We start from the raw sequence: 8,780 nt of genomic DNA, 5'->3' as shown, positions 1-8,780 counted from the left end.
TATGAAGAATAATTACAAGGAAACCCTCAGCTCCTCCATGGGCAGTCCACACTTAACCCTATGGAGCCTCACATCTTCCCGTGTTTCTGAGATTGACTGGCATGGAAGACTGTCCCTAGTCAATCTGATATTAACCATCAGGGACTCCCCTGTCCCAAGCCCTCATCAGTTGATTCCATTGCAACATAAAATGTCATTTTCCAAAAATATTTCCATTTTAAAGACCTACTATGGTAGTAACCATAGATTTATTGGCTGGGTTTTCTTCCCTTTCATCGTTATTGGAAACTAACCTCCTTACTTTTCAAAAAAATCAACAGATTTCCAGAAAATGTTCCAGTTCTCAGAGATTTTTGCATAGTTCCAACCTGGACAGAGCTTTTCCTACAGTGACTTTCTTGTTAAGGAACCCACAGAGACCAGATTTGGAGTGTGCAACAACCACACAGAAGACACACAGCTCTGAGTCCTGGCCGTGTGGAAAGCCTGACAGGCCACATTCGGCTCCGTGCTCTTAAGCACATTCAAGTTTCAAGCAAGTATTTGCAAACTTCACTTTTCTGAAGAGGTTCTGAGTGCTGTTCTTTGGTTGCACCTCAATTAGCTCCTAACAAGTGCTCCTTGAAAGATTTCCAGTAACTGTAAAAAAAAATTAAACTTACACCTTTGTGACTACAGGTGGATCTAGCCTAGACACTGCTCTATATCTTAGAATAGGAAAGTCTGCCCTAAGGCACAACATTTTTGTCTTCATTGTAATTCTTATCAGACTGAATCATTCCCTCTTTGCAAATGCGATTCACCAACAAATCATCACTGACAATCCATTCTTACCCTCAGTTTAGCTTCCAAAATCCCAAATGGACATTACCAAGAAAATCTTGGAACCCAAGAAAATATCTGTAATCTCCAAAAATACATTTTACTGATCATAGCCTCTGAGTTCTTATTACTCAAACACAGCATAAATAAAACTCCTGTGCAGGTTTTAATTTCATCATCTCTGTCCCCAATACTCAAATTTTTTCCATCCTAGAAATCCACTTGATCCTTAATCCTGCCTACAGTACCTCCTCTGACATGAAGCAGTTGCCAGTTTTCTTACCTCAAAGAAGACACGATGACTCCCAAGTTTGAACTCTCACTGCACAGCTCCTGGAACACTTCCGGTATTCTCCTTCGACCTGTACACTTAACTTACCTTCCCAGTGAAGGTCAGTTACTCGAAGGCAATGTATTACCTTCTTAGCACAGTACCTTACACAGTTTTCAACTGTAACTTGAGGCCAGGCACAGTGGCTCATGCTTGTAATCCCAGCACTTTGGGAGGCCAAGGCGGGTGGATCACATGAGGTCAGGAGTTCAAGACCAGCCTGACCAACATGGTGAAACCCCGTCCCTACTAAAAATATAAAAATTAGCCAGGCATGATGGCACACGCCTGTAATCCCAGCTACTTGGGAGGCTGAGGAGGGGAATCACTTGAACCCAGGAGGTAGAGGTCGGCAGCGAGCCGAGATTGTACCATTGCACTCCAGCACGGGTGACAGTGTGAGACTTCATCTCCAAAAAAATAAAAATAAAAATAAATTGTAACTTAAAATTACAGCTTTTTTTTTATATATGAAAGTTTCAATGGTACAAACTGAAGCTGGCCTTAAGTGTTCTGTTTTAAGCCATTATAAAGCAGAACAGCAGACCAAGGAATTGTTTGGGAACACTACAGACAGTGTACTCCACGAGCTCTCCTGCTACACATGCTGGATAAAATGTAATAAATATCTTCTCAAATACAGAGCCTCACTTGCATGAAAGTAACAGAAATCACCAGTGGCTAAAAAAGAAGGAAAAGAAAAAGCTAAAACCATTGGCATCAAGTTAGAGCTGTCCTGGGACCTAGCCAAGAAATTTATATTTTAAAAGCACCAGGAAACAGGAGGCAAGTTCTTGAGCTTGACCAAGACGGTAAAACTAAGATCATACATGAAGACCGCACCCAGGAAAGGCTGCCAGAGTGCCAGAGTGAAAGGCTGGACTAGAAGAAATGTTCCCACTATCAAAAACACAAACCACAGCAAGGAAACTTGTTCTTATCTGCCTGAGCTCTAGGTAAGGGTAGAGTCTTGTATTAGTCTGTTCTCACGCTGCTGACAAAGACATATCTGAGAATAGGAAGAAAGAGATTTAATTGGACTTACAGTTCCACATGACTGGGACGGCCTCAGAATCATGGTAGGAGGCAAAAGGCACTTCTTACATGGCAGCAGCAAGAGAAAACAAGGAAGAAGCAAATGTGGAAACCCCTGATAAAACCATCAGATCCCATGAGACTTATTCACTACCACAAGAACAGTATGGGGGAAACCGCCCCCATGATTCAAATTATCTCCCACCAGGTCCCTCCCACAACACGTGGGAATTACGGGAGTACAATTCAAGATGAGATTTCGGTGGGGACACAGAGCCAAACCGTATCATTCTGCTCCTGGCCCTGCCAAATGTCATGTCCTTACATTTCAAAACCAACCATGCCTTCCCAACAGTCCACCAAAGTCTTAACTCATTTCAGCATTAACCCAAAAGTCTGCAGTCCAAAGTCTCACCCAAGACAAAGCAAGTCCCTTCTGCCTATGAGCCTATAAAATCAAAAGCAAGCTAGGTACTTCCTAGATACAATGGGGGTACAAGTATTGGGTAAATATAGCTGTTTCAAATGGGAGAAATTGGCCAAAACAAAGGGGTTACAGGACCCATGAAAGTCCAAAATCCAACGGGGCAGTCAAATTTTAAAGCTTCAAAATGATCTCCTTTGACTCCATGTCTCACATCCAGGCCACACTGATGCAAGAGGTGGGTTCCCATGGTCTTGAGCAGCTCCGCCCCTGTGGCTTTGCAGGGTATAGCCTCCCTCATAGCTGCTTTCACAGGCTGGTGTTGAGTGCCTGCATCTTTTCCAGGCTCACAGTGCAAGCTGTAGGTGGATCTACCATTCTGGAGTCTGGAGGACGGTGGCCCTCTACTCACAGATCCACCAGGCAGTACCCCAGTAGGGACTCTGTGTGGGGGCTCCCATCCCACATTTCCCTTCTGCACTGCATGAGAGCCCCACCCCTGCAGCAAACTTCTGCCTGGGCATCCAGGCATTTCCATACATCTTCTGAAATCTAGGCAGAGGTTCCAACACCCCAGTTCTTGACTTCTGTGCACCCGCAAGCTCAACATCACATAGAAGCTGCCAAGGCTTGGGGCTTGAACCCTCTGAAGCCACGGCCTAAGCACTATGTTGGCGCCTTTCAGCCACAGCTGGAGCAGCTAGGACACAGGACACCAAGTCCTTAGACTGTACACAGCACAGGGGACCCTGGGCCCTCTCCACAAAACCATTTTTCCTCCTAGACCTCTGGATCTGTGATGGAAGAGGCTGCCACAAATGTCTCTAACATGCCCTGAAGACATTTTCCCCATTGTCTTGGGGATTAACATTCAACTCCTTATTACTTATACAAATATCTGCAGCCCGCTCAAATTTCTCCTCAGAAAATGGGATTTTCTTTTCTATCGCATTGTCAGGCTGCAAATTTTACAAACTTTCATGCTCTGCTTCCCTTTTAAAACTGAATGCCTCTAGGCTGGGCACGGTAGCTCACGCCTGTAATCCCAGTACTTTGGGAAGCTGAGGTGGGCGGATCATGAGGTCAGGAGATCGAGACCATCCTGGCTAACACAGTAAAACCCCGTCTCTACTGAAAATACAAAAAAAACAGCAGGGCATAGTGGCGGGCGCCTGTAGTCCCAGCTACTTGGGAGGCTGAGGCAGGAGAATGGCGTGAACCTGGGAGGCAGAGCTTGCAGTGAGCTGAAATCGCGCCACTGCACTCCAGCCTGGGCGACAGAGGGAGACTCCGTCCCAAAACAACAACAACAACAAAAAAAACCTGAATGCCTTTAACAGCAGCCAAGTCCCCTCTTGAATGCTTTGCTGCTTAGAAATTTCTTCTGCCAGATATGCTAAATCATCTCTCTCAAGTTCAAAGTTCCACAAATCTCTAGGGCAGGCGCAAAATGCCACCAGACTCTTTACTAAAACATAACAACAGTCACCTTTGCTCCAGTCCCCAACAAGTTCTTCATCTCCATCTGAGACCACGTCAGCCTGAATTTCATTGTCCACATCTTTATCAGTATTTTTGTCAAAGCCATTCAACAATTCTCTAGGAAGTTCCAAACCTTCCCATGTTTTCCTGTCTTCTTCTGAGCCCTCCAAACTCTGCCTGTTACTCAGTTCCAAAGTCGCTTCCACATTTTCTGGTATCTTTTCAGCAACGCTCCACTGTACTGGTACAAATTTACTGTATTAGTCCATTTTCACTCTGCTAATAAAGACATACCCGAGACTGGGAAGAAAAAAGAGGTTTAATTGGACTTACAGTTCCACATGACCTCAGAATCATGGCAGGAGGTGAAAGGCCTTTTTTTCTTTTTTTTCTTTTTTTTTTTTTGAGACGGAGTCTCGCTCTGTCGCCCAGGCTGGAGTGCAGTGGCCGGATCTCAGCTCACTGCAAGCTCCGCCTCCCGGGTTCACGCCATTCTCCTGGCTCAGCCTCCCGAGTAGCTGGGACTACAGGCGCCCGCCACCTCGCCCGGCTAGTTTTTTTTTTGGTATTTTTAGTAGAGATGGGGTTTCACCGTGTTAGCCAGGATGGTCTCGATCTCCTGACCTCGTGATCCACCCATCTCGGCCTCCCAAAGTGCTGGGATTACAGGCTTGAGCCACCGCGCCTGGCTTTTTTTTTTTTAAAACAGAGTCTCACTCTGTAGCACAGGCTGGAATGCAGTGGTATGATCTCAGCTCACTGCAACCTCCACCTCCTGGGTCCCAGTTCAAGCAGTTCTCCTGCCTCAGCCTCCTGAGTAGATGGTCTTGAACTCCTGACCTTGTGATCTTCCCACCTCAGCCTCCCAGAGTACTGGGATTACAGGTGTGAGCCACTGCGCCTGGCCGAAACGCACTTCTTACATGGTGGCGGCAAGAGAAAATAAGGAAGAAGCAAAAGTGGAAACCCCTGATAAAACCATCAGATCTCATGAGACTTACTCACTACCACAAGAACAGTATGGGGGAAACAGTCTCCATGATTCAAATTATCTCCCACCAGGTCCCTCCCTCAACACATGGGAATTATGGGAGTACAATTCAAGGTGAGATTTGGGTGGGGACACAGAGCCAAACCCTATCAAGTCTCCCCTGGGAATGCTAGCTGTGAGCTGGCCTTCATGTGGGCCAAGATCAGAGGAACTGCAAGCTATGAAATTAAATGAGAAACTCCAAGCAAGGAATTCGACATGAAGAGGTCCTGCCAAGGACTTCTGGCTCTAGTCTTGAAGGATTCAGGGGTACAGAAGTTGCTCTTCTGCCATAAACTGGTTGTTCTGCCATAAAGAGCTAGAAAACTAAAAACAAGTGTTTTCAGACACTAGGACCAAGAAATATAAGACTAAGATTCCTAAGTAAATGAGGTGAGTCCTATAATCACCCTTTCTCTTGAGAGGTTTGTTGCACCACAGCACAGAGAGAAGAAATCCAAGCAAAATAAGACTGGTCTTATAGTGGAGAAACCAAACAGGTACCAACTCAACAAAGTAATCAAGATTAACACAGTGATATGATATGCACACCTCACATCTATAGTATTCTCTTGAAAACTCACAACCTCAGGCTAATTATAAGAAAACACTGGGCAAACTCAAATTGAGGAATATTCTGTAAAATACCCACAGGCCAATACTCTTCAAAAGCAAAAGGTCATGAAAAAGAAGAAACTGAGAAATTGTCACAGATAGGATGAGACTAAGAAGACATGACCATTAAATACAACAGGTATCTTGGAATGAATCCTGGAAAAGAAAAAGAACACTGGTAGAAAAACTAGTAACATTTCAATAAAGTCTATACTTTAGTAAATAGTATTGCCTTGTGCTAATTTCTTAGTTCTGACACATGTACCTTGGTAATGTAGTATGTTCACATTAGAGGACACTAAAATTGGGTGAAGAATGTATGAGGACTCTCTGCACTATCTTTAAACTTTTCTGTAAATCTAGGTTTATTCCAAAGTAAAAAGATTAACAAAAATTCTGGCATCAAATTAAAAATCGCTAAACATGAAAATAAGATCCAAATTGTCACCCACAGCCAGGTAGGAATAGACACAAAAATGACAGAAATGATAGAACGAGCAGATGAGGACTTTAAAACAGCTATTATAAATACGCTTAGAAATTTAAAGAAAATCATTAACATAATAGAGAAATTAAAATTTTTATTTAAAAAAATGGAAATCCTAAAGGTATATGGGTATATTCCTCTAGGCATGTTCAAATATAATATCTGAAACAAAAAATTTACTGTATGTGTGCAAGAGGAAATCAGACATTGCAAAAAAAATTTTTAAAATTTAGTGAACTTGAAGACATATCAATAAAAAATTACCATAATTAAACAGAAAGTAAAAGGACTAAACAAAATGAACCAAGTCTCAGTGACCTTATGGGACAATAAAAGGTATATAATAGGCTGGGGATGGTGGCTCACGGCTGTAATCCCAGCACTTTGGGAGGCCAAGGCAGGCAGATCACCTGAGGTCAGGAGTTTGAGACCAACCTGGCCAACATGGCAAAACCCCATCTCTACTAAAAATATAAAAAAATTAACTGGGCATGGTGGCAGGCACCTGTAATCCCAGCTACTCGGGAGACTGAGGCAGGAGAATCGCTAGAATCCTGGGGGCAGAGGTTGCAGTAAGCCAAGATCTCACCACTGTACTCCAGTCTGGGTGACAGAGCGAGACTCAGTCTCAAGAAAAGAAAAATAAAAAGCTATATAATATAAATATAATTGGTGTTCCAGAAACAGGAGAAAAGGAGATTGGGGCAACATTGGAAAAAATACGGCCAAAATATTTCCACATTTGATGAAAACTCTAAATTTACAGATCCAAGATACTCAACAGGCTCTGACAAGACTAAACACAAAGAATATACCTATGCATATCATAATTAGATTGCTGGAGGAAAACACATACTACCTACAGTGGAACTGAAATAAGACTAATAAAAAATAACACAGCACCATGAAGTGCAAAAGACAATGGAAAACATCTTCAAAGTGCTAGAGAAGAAAACCAGGTCAGGCATGGTGGGGCTCATGCAATACCAGCATTTTGGGAGGCCAAGGCAAGAGGATGCAACACTTGAGCCCAGGTGTTCAAGACGAGCCTAGGCAACATTGTGAGACCCTGTTCCTACACAAAATTTAAAAATTAGCTGGACCTGGTGACATGTGTCTGTAGTCCCAGGTACTTAGGAGACTGAGGCAGGAAGATTGCTTGAGCCCAAGGGTTGCAATGAGCTATGATCAGTGCCCTTGCATTCCAGCTCGAGTGACAGAGTGAGACCATGTCTCAAAAGAAAGAAAGGAAACAGGGGAAGGGAAGGGGAGGGGAGGGGAGGGGAGGGGAGGGGAGGGGAGGGGAGGGGAGGGGAGGGGAATAACCTGTCAACTTGGGATTCTATACCCAGCAAAAATATCTTTCAAATATATAGGCAAAATAATACTTTTTCAGAGAAAAGTTGAAAGAACTTGATCTAGCACACCAACATTTAAAACATTATTTTTTTTTTCAAATTGATGAATGACAACTTGATTTTTCTTACACTTTTAAGGCTGACGAAAAACCTTCATTTCAATCGAAAAGTATGGTAATTGTATTTACTCATTAAGTATTATTAAAGTTTTCTAAAATACAACTTGAAAATATCCAGCATGCATGTTTAATATCCGTACGATGAATTCAAGACCAAGTATACATGTTACATGCAGCAAGGCTAACTTACAAATTATCATAGTCATCATCAACATCTTCACGTTTTTTCAATGCATTTGATGATTCATTGGTAGTATTTTGTGATAACACCATATTAGTGGTAATAAGAATGTTTTTGGACCCAATTAATGATGGATTAATCAGAACATTCTGAACTGCTGATGTTGCAGTAATTGAAGCTTTCACAGCTGAAGACTGTGAAGTAGGCATCTGTACTGTAAACCTTTGCCCTGTGAGGGACACGGGAGTCCCTACTTTAGTTGGAACAGACATGGTCTGTGGGGTTGGTGTGCCTAGTGTGGGAGAGTACTTGGTCTGCTAGTAACTGAACCAACACTTAACCGCAGGACGGTTATTCTTCCCGTGGAAGTTGATGCCTTTTTCTGTAAAGATGTCAGATGATAGTTTGGAGCTGTTAAGCAATATCTATCAGGTGGCAACCTAAGACCTGAATATGGTTTAATGGAAAGGAGTTTGATTTCTTTGCCTTGTGATATCTAATAAAAAAATCTCTTGGGGGAGGAGAGGTAAGACTGGTCAGCGTGGAACTGGATTGCCAATCGCACGTCATCTGCATCAACGGTAGCCTTCATAGCATGGCTGGAATAAATTTTTGCATCATCTAGAATTGTGGTCACATATCGGAAGGCAAACTCCAACATCTGATTTATAACTCTTGGCTCATATTCTGTAATTCCCAGATCCTTCAGGATTTGTGCCATCCTCCGTCCATCTTTCATCATGCTCTTGGGAGAAGCCATCTTGCCAGGCTCCATGATATCCGATAATCAGACTTCTCGAGCTAAATCACCCACATTAATGCATCTCGGTCCTGATTTTGACACAGGTTCTTTGTCTAGTGTGGTTTTTCCAACCCCTGGTGTACCGGTGAGCAGG

The 8,780-nt window shown here is 43.1% G+C and overlaps 1 pseudogene; it reads right to left on the bottom strand.

Annotated features, from left to right (window-relative positions):
- Positions 1–7,667: 7,667 nt before the first annotated feature.
- On the bottom strand, positions 7,668–8,780 carry LOC123570241 (transcription initiation factor TFIID subunit 9-like; annotated as a pseudogene).

Source organism: Macaca fascicularis, chromosome 19, assembly GCF_037993035.2.
Source record: "Macaca fascicularis isolate 582-1 chromosome 19, T2T-MFA8v1.1".
NCBI classification, from domain to species: domain Eukaryota; kingdom Metazoa; phylum Chordata; class Mammalia; order Primates; family Cercopithecidae; genus Macaca; species Macaca fascicularis.
The sequence above is the reverse complement of the archived record's forward strand: the minus strand, read 5'-3'. Positions and strand labels throughout refer to the sequence as shown.